Source organism: Meleagris gallopavo, chromosome 1 (genome assembly GCF_905368555.1).
Source record: "Meleagris gallopavo chromosome 1, MGAL_WU_HG_1.1, whole genome shotgun sequence".
Taxonomy (NCBI): Eukaryota; Metazoa; Chordata; class Aves; order Galliformes; family Phasianidae; genus Meleagris; species Meleagris gallopavo.
In genome coordinates this window covers 177,151,882-177,164,776 of record NC_139404.1, presented here as the reverse complement: position 1 = coordinate 177,164,776, position 12,895 = coordinate 177,151,882, and the positions used below count along the sequence as shown (strand labels likewise).

The 12,895-nt window shown below is 44.0% G+C and overlaps 1 long non-coding RNA gene across 1 annotated transcript in view; it reads left to right on the top strand.

Moving 5' to 3' along the window:
* Positions 1-12,467, top strand: part of LOC146545799 (uncharacterized) — a 50,459-nt gene extending 37,992 nt beyond the window's left edge. Inside the window, exon 6 of the long non-coding RNA XR_014881102.1 lies at positions 10,484-12,467. This is a non-coding gene — a long non-coding RNA (uncharacterized LOC146545799). The remainder of the gene's footprint in view (positions 1-10,483) is intronic.
* The last annotated feature ends 428 nt before the right edge of the window (positions 12,468-12,895 follow it).

Below are 12,895 nucleotides of genomic sequence, written 5' to 3'. Positions count from 1 at the left end.
TTACCAAAACGGAGTAGTGGAAGGTCTCCAATTCCAGCGCTGGAGATGTGAAGTCTCTGAAAGGGTGGCCAGGAGACCACCAGCTCACAACACACTTACCTTTGTTTCTGCTAACGAATTGCCTGCAAGGAAAGGTGCTTTGCAAGTTTTGCAAACATGATTGCTGTTCAAAAACATTAAAAAAATGAGCATAGAAATATCAACATACAGCCTGCTTTTGTTTCCCATGAGTGCCTCATAACTGCACTATGCATTAGTCTTTTTCAAGCTCCTAATTTGTTTTGCAGAATTTCAGCCTTCTACTACTTTAAAATAAATGTCTCCAGCAGTTCTTTCTTGGGAAAAAATTCTCAATATCTGAACTCATATAATCTGTGTGTAGACATCTGTGACTCCCATACAGCACAGAAAAACAGAATCACAGAATCATCAAGGTTGGAAAACCTCTAAGATCACTGATGGAAATACCACCAATGCTGGCCACTAACGATGTCCCTTGAACACCTCCAGGGACAGTGACTGCACCACCTCCCTGGGCAGTCTTGCCACTGCCTCACCACTCTTTTGGAGAATAAGTTTCTCCTAATATCCAACAGCAACCTTAGATAGTGGTTTTCTGGACAACACGAGTATTTCATGGAGATACATATTCTGGACTTCTATGGTCTTTGCTTCCTAATGGTCTGTCCCACTGCCCTGTGACAGGAACCACTGCTCCCAGTACACTCATTTGACTTGTTGAGCTACGAATTTCCAGCAATGGACAAGCCAGTTCTTCCACAGGCAGTTGGCTCCACTGCATGACTGTCTGTACCATTAGAAAGTGACGCTGAACATGTGGCCCAAACTGACCTTGATTCCTGTCAAGGCACCAAAATTTCTTATCCTGTCTTCTGTAGGTGTGGGTGCTGTTACACTCAAGTTTTGGTGGGATGTCAGCAATCATAGAATCATAGAATCACCAAGATTGGAAAAGTCCTCCAAGATCATCCAGTTCAACCATCCACCTACCACCAATATTTCCCTCCAAACTCTTATTATAAGGTCTAAACATTTCTTGAATAGCTATATGGATGATGATTCCATCCCTGTTCCAGGGCCTGACCACTCTTTTGGAGAAGAAATTTTTCCTAATATCCAACTTGAACCTCCCTTGGTGCAACTTAAGGCCATTCTCTCTCTTGCTATTGCTGTTATGGGGGAGCAAAGGCTGACCCCCACCTTGCCACAACCTCCCTTCAAGTTGTATAGTACAGTAAAGTCTCCTTTGAGCCTCCTCTTCTCCTGACTGAACAATCTTAATTCCCTCAACCACTCTTCATAAGACTTGTGCTCCAAAGCCCTCACCCCTCAGTATGCTGTTCCTCTCCACATTAGACCCTCGGAAGCTGTCCAGTAGTCCTTCCAGCACCAACCATTATCCCCTGTGGTGTCACTGCTCCTTGTCCCCCAGCAAAGCCTCCTGACTTAGGAACAAGAGGCACTTCCTTTCCTCAAAATCTGGATCCAGAGATTGCATGTTGCAGTCAGCCAGGGTGAGCCTTGGGTGATCATGGTTTTATCAGCAGCTGGGAATAGTTTGTACACAGAAGATTCATCACCTCTTTGGTCTGACAGCATGTCATAAAATTCGAAGTTGAAAGGAATGTAATCTCCCATCTCATCAAAGAGGAGAAATTTGTTGTGTGTTGGTCCTTCCTTTAAAAAAAAAAAAAAATATATATATATATATATATTATAACTCAAAATTTTTCTAGTCTGAATCAACCACAAATGTAGGAGTCTGCTGCTCCATTTATGGCTCAGCTCCTTTGTGTAACTGTTTTTTCAGGGAATGTTGTCTTGGGACCCTTCATTTTCATTTTACAACAAAAAATTAACTCGTTAGTGCTCACGGGCAAAACACAGCAAGGATGAGATTCATCTGTCAACAGAACTGTCAAAAATTCAGATGCCTTTCTAGACCAAGCTACTTGTCCCTCCAGCAGTGCAGGAGACCCAAGATGGCTGGCATGAGATGAAGGCACGTTCACTGGAACTCTGAAGGAGCCCCTATTCTTTCCTGGAAAGCTGCTTTCATACATCACTATCTCTAGCCATCCCTCTGCCCTCTGCCACTGCCAAGCATCTCTCATGAAAAATTAAGCATGAAAGGTGGAAAGACCTCATGAAGAGCACCAATCTCATGGGGAGCAGCTGAGGGAACTGGGATTGTTCAGTCTGGAGCAGAGGAGGCTCACGGGAGACTTTATTGCTCTCTGTAACTGAAAGAGGTTGTGGTGAGGTGAGGGTCAGTCTCTTCTCCCAGGTAACAGTGACAGGATGAGAGGAATGGCCTGAAGTTATGCCAGGGGAGGTTCAGGTTGGACATTAGGAACAATTTCTTCTCAGGAGGAGCAGTGGGGCACTGGCACAGGCTGCCCAGGGAGGTCAACGTTCCTGGAGGTGTTCAAAAACACAGAGATATGGCACTGAAGGACATGGATAGCAGGCATGGTGGGGATGGGTTTATGGTTGGACTCAATGATCTTAGAGGTCTTTTTGAACTATAATTCTATGATTCTAAGTCCTGGACATATTGTCAGCATATGCTCTCTTTAGGTCATATTCATTTACTTTGTCCATATTTTAAGCAGGCTTCATGGCATTGCAAGATTTGATGAGTTCCATTTGTACAGTAGAGGAGGGTTTGCAGCTTTTCGTAAGGGCAAAACAGAGCTGAGGGTGACACATGTCCCCACTGCAGAGTTCCCTGTGGGGCTGTCAGTGCCCCTCACCTCCTCTGTCCTCCTTCCTTCACAACCACAACTGTGCTTCAGCAGCTGTTCCCAAAGGCAGGTTCAGAATCCTCTGTCCATGTAAGGATCTTAATCTTAATTCTAAGGGAGGACAATATTGTAGTTACTGCTTCTCCATGACAACACAGTTCAGCCATGAAGGCAGCATCTCCTCCCAGCTCTGATAGGCAGGGTCCATCCCAAGGACCCTCATTTTGGGTGAGTAGTTGAGGCCAGTCAGGGCTGGGAGCGTGAGGGGAACGTGGCCTGGACATGCAGGATGTGCCACAGGCTTTCTGCAGGCGGACAGGCAAAGCATGGTCACATGCAGCTGAGTTACTAGCTCAGGATTTACAGCCAGAATGAATTTAGTGCTACCCATGTTACTGAAACAAAGCCCATGAAAGAGAGTCAGTGGCCATAAATCAGCCAATCCCCAAATCTCCAGAATGTCAGGGGATGAGAAATGCATGTACTGGTAAGCTCACACAGTGGGCTGCCTGGAAAGCTGGTCTGTATTTCATTTGATTTTTTTTCAATTAGCAACACATACAGCACAAACTCTATATATCCCGCTCTTTCCATTCTTCCTTTGTTAAAGATGCCGTGTCTGCACTCACTGTCTCTTCAGCACCCCATTTCCTCTTTTTCTATTCATAATATTTTTTTAAGAACTCTTGCAGCATTTCCTCGCTATATTAATAGCGAGTAACATTTGATTCCCTCAAAGTGTCTCATGAATTAAAATGAAACATTTGTCATTATTGCAGCCTCATTGAGAAAGAAAGCTGGCAAAAGCTGAAAAAAAGAGATCCCCAAGATGGGTTAGATCAGAAAGCTTCAACTTTCCTAACTTGGGTGCCAAGAATTAGGCCCTTAAATTCACATTGATTTAGTAATCCATGCTCACAGCACTTAGATGTGGTTTCATGGGGTGCTGAGCAGCAGACAGGTCTTCCAGGCCAAATATTGAGGTGTCTATTATGTGAAGTTGGTTTTCCCAACTGCACAGGAAGTGGAGCTGGGTCCCCATGCAATGTGTTGAACCCTCCAGCACCCATGGGCTTTGGCCTTGCATCAGCCCCGACTGTATGCTCCTCAAGGCCAGGTTGTGTTGCTTTTCATTGGCTGGTGCTAGGCTGGTACCTCAAACCATCTTGCTGCAGTTCCTCAGAGTTACAAATACTCCTCTATCCCTCATTATTCACCTCGGAAAGTCGGCAGCACTTTGATGTAAGCAGAAGGGCATTCCTAGAGATATGGTTAAATGAAACATATGCTTCCAGAGGCTCCCCAGCACCTCCCTTTCTCTCTGCTCAGGAAGTTTAATGGCATGCACATGGCAGTGGTGCCGCAGGAACACAGTGAGCCTATAGCAAAACCTGCCTGATTTCATAAACCACAGTGACCCAAAAATCATAGCCAAAATAAGACCACAACTCTCTGTTCTGCACTTCCTACCATGGCTGTCTCCTGGTGAAAATACACCTATTGTTGTGCTTTTTTCACAAAATATGTCCTCCAGTGTGTCTCAGTCTGGGACAATTCCCCCACTTCAGCAGCTGCATGCAATGCTGTTTGTGCTAATGCCCAGGAGAAATGGGCTTTTGGAGCATTTGGCATCATGACACCCACCCATCCCCATGGGCTTCAGGCGAGATGCTGTCAGTTCCCCAGTATGAGGGATGCATTTTTGCAAACTGCAGGTGGCTTTGTCACCATCTTTCTTTCTGTGTGTTGATTTACATCAGGCAAAAATATAATGTGCCATTCTCAGTAATTACTATAGCATCCAGCTTTATAGTTTGGCATCTTTACAAAACAGAAAAAAAAAAGAGGATGTTTTAAATTGCTTCTGAAAAATTTTTGGGATAGTAGGAAAGGAATTTGAGGTCTTTAAGGCAGGTTCCTGTGGGTTTATGCCACTTGCTGAGGTTGGTTTTAAGTGAGGACTTTGCTGGAGATGTCTGTCTTAAAGCTCTCTCTTTTGGTGGTGGCAGCTGTGGGTAAGGCAAAGCTCTTGGGGGGCTGATATTTATTCTTTATTTTTGGCTTGTAGATATGTCAGCCATTTCAGCACCTTAGGTTGTGTATTTCCTTGAGTACTTTGGCAACAGTGCAAGGGCCTGAAGGGGGACAATCATTTTCCATATAGAGTTACACGCACTGGCGCAAAGGGGCACTGCCAGCCTGAGCAGCTGTTCAAATCAGCCCATACTCAGTGGCATCAACCTCATGGGTAGTGCTGGCTCATACACAGAGCAGACCAAAGGGACAAAATGAAAGTGTTTTAGGTCTGATTCCTGCCACGCTGTGTCTCAGTGGGCTCTCCGTCACAGCACAGGTGTGAGGTGACTCTCAGATGGCTCACCATCCACAGGGCAGTTAGTGCAGCTTTGTGCCAGGCTCTGCAGCTCTGGGGCTCTGGGGCTCTGGGGCTCTTTGCAGGCAGCTCTACCACAATGGGTGACGCTGAGGGAGCAAAGAAATATAGCACAGAAGGTACCACAGAGGCTGCCAGGAGCCCATCCTGAGCTGCTGCCCACTCCCAGCTGCCAACATGACACTGGGCACAGGGAAGGAATTTCACATTCCTCTCTAAGCAAGTGCTTATTGCCTAAGGAATTATTTGTAATGGTGTTTTCCTTCCAGTAGGAATTAATTACAGCACTTTTGACACACTGCAATTCCTCCTCAGTACAGCACCAGGCCATAGACACAGTGCTGTGCAAATAACACCTTCTCTGCTCAGAAGAATGAATCTCTTCCTTCTGGTTAACCTGAAATCCAACATCTGTCTGCAGAGTACTTGTTTCCCTGCAGGGCATGAGACATAAGGCATACCAACAAGGTGAAACACAGATTAATAAATCCACTGCAAAATGGACTTATTTTTGGTCTTCCAATCTCAGCAAATATGGACTGTGACAGCTAATGCCTCCTCCTTCTTTATTCCCTTCCTTTCCCTCTCTTCGTTTTGTGAGCAGCCAGCTCTCGGGTCACCCACACACAATATCAGAAATGCACAACTTAAAGCACATGCAGTCCTCTGCCGGCACTTGGCCCTTCTCTCTAGAAACCATCCTGGTAACTTCTTTATTATTTGGAGCCTTCGTGCAAGTGTCACAGCAGAACATGGCACCTCAAGACATAAAGCAGCTCCTGGAAAGCCTGTGTGGATGCCTTGCCATGCACGTAATGGAAACAGGTGAAATTTAAACACATCGCTTAAGTACTTGTCCAGTCCCCATTAGGGTTTTGTAGCTCTCCTTTATTTAAAGAGCAAATTTCTGACACTTAAAAGAAGTTAAACATGTTTGAAAGCTTTAACATAGAACAGCCTTAACGCTGCTTGTTCTCTTGAGAAAATTGTTCAAAGGATTATTATATAAAGTCTGTGCTCAGAGTACGGAAATATTTGGATTAAATGGTGTATTTACTTTCTAAAATTGCATGCAAAGTACAAAATAGGAACTAGATAGACAAACATGTAGATAATGCACACAGACATAGAAGCAGCATCTGTTTGGAAGGCTGAGAACTGTGAAGGCATCCAGGAAGGAGTGTTCCCCAAAACCCCGAACATCAGCCACTGTGGCTAATGCAGCACCATCAGTACAGAGTCATACATGTTGATGAAATCTAAACAAAATCAAGATTTTTTAAGGTCATATTCTGTGACAGAGTCTGCTTAAAGTGCATCCTAGAGAAGAAGGACAAGTAGCTGTGAATTCCCTTGGATCTGTTATGAATCCTGAAGGGAAATGTCCAGCCATGTTAGATGCCTGTTTGCTGAGACAAGGGATGGCTCCACAGTTCTGTGAGGCTCCCCAGGGACATGGGCACCCCCCAGTCTGAGCCAGTGACTGGTGTGGCTAATGAGGTCAGATAGAAGTGATGCTTGTTGATGTTGACTTGATGGAGATATTGACTCCACATCTGTGTCTGGATGTGGAGCCCAGAGTACAGGAGAGACGTGGACCTGTTGGAGTGCGTCCAGAGGAGGGCCATCCACCACAAGGGATGGAGCACTTCCCCTGTGAGAACAGGCTGAGAGAGCTGAAGCTGTTCAGCCTAGAGATGAGAAGGCTCCAAAGAGACCTGAGAGCGGCCATTCAATATCTGAAAGAGCTGTAAGAAGGAAGGGGACGGTCTTTTTGGCAGAATCTGTCATGATAAGACAAGGGGAAGTGGCTTATAATTAAAAGAGGGGAGATTTAGATTGTTTTAATACAATACAAATACAATAAGGGTGGTGAGGCTCTGGCACGGGTTACTCAGAGAGGTGATAGATGCCCTGTCCCTGGAGAGGCTCAAGGTCAGGCTGGATGAGACTGTGAACACCCTGATTGAGCTGTAGGTGTCCTTCCCATGGGGAAGTTGGTGGTCCTGCATGTTGCAGAGGGGTTGGAGATTCATGATCCTTGACGTCCCTTCCAACCCAGACCATTCTGTGATTCTGTGATTCTGTGTGATTCTGTGATTCTGTGATTCTGTGATTTTGTTCATTGCCAGGGAGTTAAATTAGATGGCCTTTAAATGTGCCTTCCAACTCAAATGATTCTGTGATGCTGCAGTTCTTGGAAGTTCACTCTTCTTGTCCTACCACTTCTTCCTTTTGCTTCTCTTTCGGTTCTCTTCAGCACTGTAACCTCCTAAATATTCACTGTTCATACGGTGAGGAGATCCAATGCAGTGTCTATCTGGAACTCTTAGTTTGCAGTGAATGAAGTGCAAATTTATCTGCATACGTTTACTATTTTATTTTCTATGTTGCTTTGCTTATTTAAGCTATGTAAATGTCAAATGTGCTTCTGGAATCATGGTTCCAGAAAGACTGCAGTGCTTCTCCATCTCTGTGCTCATCTTCATCTCCTCCAAGAATTTCTCACTGAGAACATCCCAGTCCATTCCTGTCACCCAGAGCCTCAGGGGTAAAAGAGAGCTCTTATCACTTGGATATGTGTATGTGCACACCAACATAGAGCTATAGGGAGAGATAAAATGGCTCTTAACTGGAATTGCTGTATGCAATGCCAACTCAAAAGCCAGATGCAGAACTTTCAAGACTGAAGGGGAAGTTTTTTCCCTGCTGAAGTGGAAGTTAGCTCAGGATGAGTCACTATATACAACAGAGCTTCTCTCATTTACAACCTGCAATACCACTGCCAGGGTGATGCACTCTGTAGAGCCAGCACCAAGAAAGGAGTTAATTTTTGTTCTCAGAGTGCAAAGAAGACCAAGATTGTGCCTTCAGAACAGATACTGGCACTGAATCTGGCTGCGAAGAAGTATAACTGGCTTTGCTGGAAGTGAGACCCTCACTGGAACAGTGAGATACTCCCTGCATTTTATTCCTGGGAAAATGTGTTGTACCCACTATGGATGCTGGGCAGCTTATGGAAGACAGAAAATCCCCTGCTGTGAAATCTTTCTGGACAAATAAAAGTGATGAAGCACCTTAATCTTCTTGCATCTCATAATGACTTCAAGGCCTATTCCAGGCCCGCTGGCTGGGAGCTCATTTTTATCCAAGGAGCTAGCTGTAGTGACATGAACTTTCTCTGGCCTCATGAGCTTCAATAGCTTTTTCTATCATCCTGGCCCATCACCCACTCAGTCCTACTGCAATATGAGACAGTACACGCAGAGCTGGTGCCAGAAAAATTAGTATTTATTTCCCTGCTGAAATTCTGGGAGGTGACACTGGCCACCCATGGAGCTGCAGAAGGTGCTCTGTGGCAGCCAAGGTGTTGCCATAGCAAGGATGGGTGAGGCTGTACCATCAGAGCTTGAATTCATTCATTCTTCTTATTGCAGCATACATGTGTTGTAGCAAGTTTGCAGCATCCCTCCATCAAGCAGTATACATCTCCTAAGGTCTCAAGGGCACTCACTTGTCAGACTCATCAGGAGTCCCCTGCATTGGAAAAGAGGGCACTGGATAGCTGGGACAGAGCCCTTGCTCCAGTTCGGGTAGCATTTAAGCAGTGCTTCAGGGAGGAGCATAATACAGAGGGCTTGTTCATGTTTCAAAGAACTCCAAGTCTGTTGAATGCAGAAAGTGAGAGCAGAAGTGGGGATGGTATGTTATGTTAAATGGGGAGACCAATCCTGCATGCAGGTTGACTTTGCAAAATCTGGCTGCTCATTTACATTTCTGTGATATTTCCTATCTATCTTTTCCCAGCACAGAATAACTTAGTCATCCAGATTATTTGAAAAAAGACAAGAAATCATAGAATCACAGAATGATTGGGTTGGAAAGGACCTTCAAGGTCATCTAATTCCAGCTCGCCTCCTTCTATGAGGTTAAGTTATTTGAGAAGTGGTGCTGTTTGTGTCTGGTTTAAGCCTCACTGTGGGAAATGATGAAGAAAGAGAAATTAATGATGAAAATGGAAAAATTCCTAAGTTCATCACTGCTGAAGTTTCCCAGGGACTCCCAGCACAGAAGGCTGTGGATGAATGTCACCACCTGAAAATCAGGAACAAGAGCGAGTTGCACATTAAGCTCACAATGGTATCTTTATTCTGGGTAAATCTTCCTTCCCGCTCCTCTAACCAACAGCATATAAGGAAAGTGCAGATTTCCCATTTCACCAATAAAACATCAGTTTGAACTACCTTGAAACCTGGGAAAGTTTAACTGGGCTTTCTAATGCTCAAATATCTAGTTTTCTTCACTTATAAACATTAAACCCTCTGGTTTAACAAGGAGAATAAAAGAAAACATCAGGCAGAGGATTAAACGGGATAATAGCTAGTCTATAAAACAACTATTTCTCTGTTACAGAGAGAGAAGGGCTTAAACCAGACACCGTAAAAAGGAATTGTGTATTATTCAGACTTTGACTCCAGCTGCACAGACCATCCTAAATGTCATCTCTGATTCACACTTGCCCCAGTAATTCCCTCTGAGACCCCTCAGAATGTCCCAGAGACAGACAGTGACACCCAGTTGAGACAGAGACAGTGGCACCCAGTTCAGTTTTTTGGACAGTCATGCACCCACACACATACTCAATGATCTGCTGTTAGTATTTACAATTTAAGTTATTTTTTCATCTACAACAACATTCAATATCATGCTCTTCCAGAGAATGGAAATTAGCTACAATTTCCTTTGCTCCCTTTAATTTCATTCCCTGAAATGAAATTGTTGGTCCCAGCTATTGACATTTTCTCTAGATGACATGCACATTGATATGTCAAGTATCAGTGTAAGCAAGTTGCTTTTTTTCTGTGTTAGAAAATACGTTACACAAGTTTCCATTCCAACATTAATCTACAGCAGATTGTATGAGGAGATAAATGAAGCACAGTACTGATGGAAAATGCATGGAAAAGATGTAGAAAAAAGTCACCGGTTTATGCCTTTGACATATTTTTTTGAAAGCGCCTTCCTGCACATATCTCTTAAATCCAAAGTTTTAACTAACAATATGCACTTTTCAAGGCAACAGCGAACACCATGCAGGACGCAGAGAAACCAGTGGAGGTTCCAAGTTGTATGGCCAACAGCTGGGACAAAATTCAAGAAGGTAGACAACAGATCCAGTTAGGTGCAGGACTTAACTGAGGAAAGCTGGTAGCCTGTGCCACTCATAACAAGGAGCAATTTTCAGTCATTAAATTTGGCTTGTTTTCCACCAGCTGAATAGTTTCCCACTCCCTCAGCATAAGGTACATTTCTATTCTTCCAGGGATGCCCCACCACACACAGTCCTAGGGATCCTATTGAACTGCCAAACAGAATGTTCATCTTTACTGTGGCTGTTATGCTGCATGCCTAGACACATGCTAAGACCCAGCATGATAGCACTTGTGAAACATTTTCAAGAAAACAAAGAAATTCATCAGAGAACACAGAGGAATGAGAAAAGGAAACCAGTCCTGGGTGAAAGAATATCTGCATGATCCTGAAAGCATCACCAAGCCCTTACCATCTCAGGACCACAGCAGAGAGAGAAACAGTATTTCCCATGATAAGAGACACGTAGGTAAGACCTTCATCTTTTGTAAGATAAAATGCATCTTGGATATTCTTGAGCATAAAGCCAGATATAGAAGTTTTGCCTATGTAACACCATGGGCTGTGAATGTTTTTTTGCTAGATAAAAGGATGTCTTCAACATTCTGTCAATGTGGGTTTTTTTCCACATCTTAGCCATTTTGAAGTACAGCCCTTCATAGTGCCTGACAATAAGGTACAATAACAATGCCCTGGACTGACATTTCTGTAGAGCCATGTGCAAAATGGGCATGCAGCAGGCTTCTATGCCATAGAATATGTGGACGTGGCTGTGTATGCTAGAGGAAGGAGCAGAGGCATCCAGGGATGAAGATAAACAAGTAGATGCTCTGGGCTGGCATCCTTACTTTCTTCCCAGTGCCTGAATCACAGCCAGAATCTCCCTTTTGTTGCTCTTCTTTTCTGGATGTCTTCTTATCTGGGCCTTAGCTTCACCTTTTTGTACTTATAATCTAGGATATACACAAACCACCTGGAATATCCTGAGAAAACACTCCCTCCACACTCAGATTTTGGGTGGCAGTAGGCCCTCAAGGGGGTAGAATTGATACTTCATGGGAGAAAAACCCTTTTTGAGAGGTACAATTCTATCAGGGCTCCTACTTCACCTACCACTATTCTTGCAGTGACTGAGAGACTTACTGCAAGGCACAGCTCAGATTGTCCATGTCACTTCAAATGGCACTGAAAAAGACAGAGGTAGAGCTCAGCAATGGAGCACTCTGCCTAGCCCTTCAGTAAAATGCAAATTTTGGGGTGAAGTGGAAGCTCCAGAGATATCCTACTCCAAGTGGGGATTGGAACATCAGGAGGGGGTGGAAATGGTACAGTGAAGGGGTCTTCTCACCTCAAATGGAAAACAGAAACCAGCTCCTTACAGTGATAGAGGCAGTTAGAAAGGTATTTCACCCTTTATTCACTTGCAGCTCAAATTCAGAATTCTGTTTAATCCCATTACTAAACATGAGGTACTTTCCTTAAATTCTCTCACCTGCAATTTGTGCTGAAGAACACTTATCAGTTGGAATAATCCCAGTACTACCAATTAAATTATTCACACAACTGCTAGAAAGAAGGGTGTTCCCTGCAGCCACAAGTAAACCTGTGGTGGTTATTCAAAGCTGGGAGCCACAAAACAGAGGAGACAGGGAGTGCACATTCTTTCTGCTGTGGGAGAATGACCAGAAGGTATGCTCACTTCCTGGAAACCCAAGTATCTGTGTCAGCTTTCTTAGGCTTTATGGGGGGTTTTAGCAATTACTGAACAGCAATAGAAATAAAAAGAAGAAAGTGAGAGGTAAGGGGAATGTAAGAATGAAATTCATGACTTACACATTCTAATGTAAACAAGGCTGATGTGTCGTTGTACAGATGTGTCAAATGGTTGAAACTGTTTTGATTTAATAACATTTTGTATTTTGGGTATAATTCAGATTCAAGCCAACAACACCTCTTTTGTCTGTATTAACCAACTCATGTAAACTAAAACGCTCTGTTGTGTTTGTTCAGTCTTGCTCTGTTTGTGCTGGCTGCCACCAGTAGCACAGCTGCTGGAAATGGACATATTTCAGTGGGACCACCAGGGAGCCATGCTTGAGCTGCTGGGACTGGACTGGCCATCTCCATTCTCAGAAAGTATTGCTGTATGTCATGTGGTGCCTAAATAAAATGATGGTTCTAGAAAGACAGTTATTTTCTCATCTTTCTTTTATACTTACATTTCCAGCCTGTAAATATTTGGTAAGTAATCTTTCTTGATTGATCTTTGTCCTGCTCTCCATTCATCCACTGATCCACGCATCTACACGGCAACCTTTCATTATGCCAGAACTGCTTTGGTAGAACAAGGTCTATAGGAAAGAACAGGATAAGGGGAAAATCTTCTATTTTGCCCTTTCTTGCATTCATTGTAGACGCTTTTGGTTTCAAGACTGGCAGAAAACCATGATGGCCAAGAGTAGGAAACTTGGGTCTGTCTTTTCTGAGACACCCAGAGCTCAGTGTAAGACATGGGCATGTTCCATGTGCAAAGCAGAGGCACAACCCCTGGGCTCACAGCATGACCTCTCTGCTTCTTTGATGA